We start from the raw sequence: 2,313 nt of genomic DNA on the forward strand, positions 1-2,313 counted from the left end.
AAAAAATTGGAAAAAAATTTAAATTCCAAAAAAAAAAAAAAAAAAAGAGGGAGGGTCAGCAGAAGCCAGAGGTGTTGGCCCGGCCATTACACCAGCTCTGGAGGAGGAGCTGGGAGGGAAGAGGGGGTCCTGGGAGGGGCAGCATCCAGCCTGGACCACGAAAGGCCAGAGCGGCAAGGCGGCCGCAGGCAGGGCCCTACCTGCAGACAGTGCCCCCCAGGCAGGCGGGGGCTCCGGCGGGCCTGCCTCTGGCCTGGAGAGCCCCCTGCCCGGGGCCTTCTCCTCAGAGGCAGGCAGGCCTCTTGGGAGTCTCCCAGGAGAGCAGCACCAGTGGCCCAGGTGGGGCCTCCAAGCCACCCTCCTCCACACCGGGGTGGGGCGGGCGGATGGACAGAGGCTGGCGGGGAGCTGCCTTGAGGCTGCCTTACACCCCAGGAGGCTACACGGGCTCCAGCAGGCTCTGGGAGGGGGCTCTTTTCTCCCCCGGGCCTCGGCACCCCCGGTGGACCCTCCTCCTGCCTCTGACTTCTGGGGCTGGGGACCGACTCCGGACGTTCCACTCACGGAAGGGCCATTTGCCGAGTGACAACCACGCGCCTTAGTCCTGGCAAAGCCCCTCCGGGAGCAGAGGACACCTTCGTTCCCCGACTGGAGTCTGAGCCAGAGAAAAGGGACGCACACAGAGACGGGAAGAGACAGGAGAGCTGGGGGTGCCTGCCCTCTGCCCAGCCCACCTCCCAGCAGGGCCTCGGCAGGCACAGCCCCTCAGAGCACTCCAGGCCGCTCGCCCCGGCCTCCCCTCCCGCCGGCCGGCGGGTCGCCCAGGATGCCCCCGGCGGAGGCCTCCCTTCTCCGCAGCCCGGGCAAGCCGCCTGCTCTCGGTGCCAGTCGGGTGGCGAGGCCAGCTGTGCAGAGCAACCCCCCGCCACCCCCAGGGAGGGCTTCCTGGAGGGCGCAGGGGGGCCAGCCTTCCAGCCAGGCTCCGGGGCAGCCTGGCCCACTCAGTGAGCTCACTGCTAGCCCGAGGTGCCCTGGGAGCCCTCGGTCCTGGCGGAGTCGGCGAGGGTCTCCAGGCCTGTTTCAGCAACACCGCCAGGGCACACAGACAGCTGCCCGCGGCGCCCCCCTTCCTGCCCCCTCTCTTCAGGGCAGGGACAGCCACTGAGGGCCAGCCCGGGGCCTCTCGGATGGAAGAGCCGGGCTGGGGCGGGCACAGGGGACCTTGGGAGGCAGGTGGGGAGCGGCTGCCGCGGGCCCCCCTCCTCAGGCCCGGGACCGCCTCTGGCCCTCAGCAAGCCTGGGGGCGTCCCGGGCGCAAGCGAGCCAGGCGGTGACCCACACTGGCTGCAGCTGCCCCAGCCCGGGCTCCTCTTGGCGCGAGGCCCTGGGTCTTGAGGCGCGGGCGGGCGCCCCACTGCCACGGCCGGGGACGTTCTCCGATGGAGACTATAAATAGGACTGTCATGGGGACACCAGATGTGCGGACTCAGCCGGCAGGCCAGCCCTCCCGCCCCACACGGCCCCTGAGCGGGACTGCTCCCCCGAACACGGGACACCCGTCCTCCTGGTAACCCTCCCGTCCACAGGGGCTCAGAGCACTGTCAGCCCCCCGACCCTGCCCCCTGGACACCCGGCAACAGGAACCAGAACAGGTCCCTCCCACAGATGCGGCTCCAGAGCCCAGTGGGTGGGACCACCTGGGGAGGGGCCCGGGAGGAGTGCTGTCCACCCCCAGCACCCCCGAGCCCTCAATACTCCTTGGCCCTCCACGCAGCACAGATGCCAGCCTGGTCACGTCAGCCACCGGGGGCCTCTGCACCAGATCGAGGCCGGGCTGGCCCTCCAGGGGTTCTCATCCTGTGGGCTAATCGTCGGTGAGCCCCTCTCGAGGAACCCACTAGAAAAGAGGGCAAAGGTGGAGCAGAGATGAAGGGGAGCCTTCAGGCAGATGCCTGGGTCAGGGCTGGGGGTGCACCTGGAGCACCACAAAGGCCCCGATCTGGAAAGAACCTGCTGGCCAGCGGGTGCACTGGAGAGCTGGCCAGTGGACAGCCCAGACCTGCTGTGAGCTGGTGGGGGGGCGGGGAGGTGTGGACCCAGAGGCAAGGCAGGGCCTGGGGAGGGGGCCCCAAGTACCAGCCCGTGCCAGGGAGAGGAAGGGTGTGTAGACGAGGGGGTTACCATCCTGATGACAGTGAGGCCTGGAGACAGACGAGGCGAGGCCTAGAGAAGACAGGGACAGAGAGAGAGGCAGGGGAGAGCATTTCTACAGGGGGAGCAGGTCATGCGAGGCCTTCTCTGGTCACATCCTTG

The 2,313-nt window shown here is 68.4% G+C and overlaps 1 long non-coding RNA gene across 1 annotated transcript in view; it reads right to left on the bottom strand.

Annotated features, from left to right (window-relative positions):
• The window catches only part of LOC112409909 (uncharacterized), a 5,159-nt gene extending 2,859 nt beyond the window's left edge, over window positions 1-2,300 (bottom strand). Inside the window, exon 1 of the long non-coding RNA XR_003005273.1 lies at window positions 565-2,300. This is a non-coding gene — a long non-coding RNA (uncharacterized LOC112409909). The remainder of the gene's footprint in view (window positions 1-564) is intronic.
• Window positions 2,301-2,313: the final 13 nt, after the last annotated feature.

The sequence above is a fragment of the Neophocaena asiaeorientalis genome, unplaced genomic scaffold (assembly GCF_003031525.2).
Source record: "Neophocaena asiaeorientalis asiaeorientalis breed wild unplaced genomic scaffold, Neophocaena_asiaeorientalis_V1.1 scaffold489, whole genome shotgun sequence".
Taxonomy (NCBI): domain Eukaryota; kingdom Metazoa; phylum Chordata; class Mammalia; order Artiodactyla; family Phocoenidae; genus Neophocaena; species Neophocaena asiaeorientalis.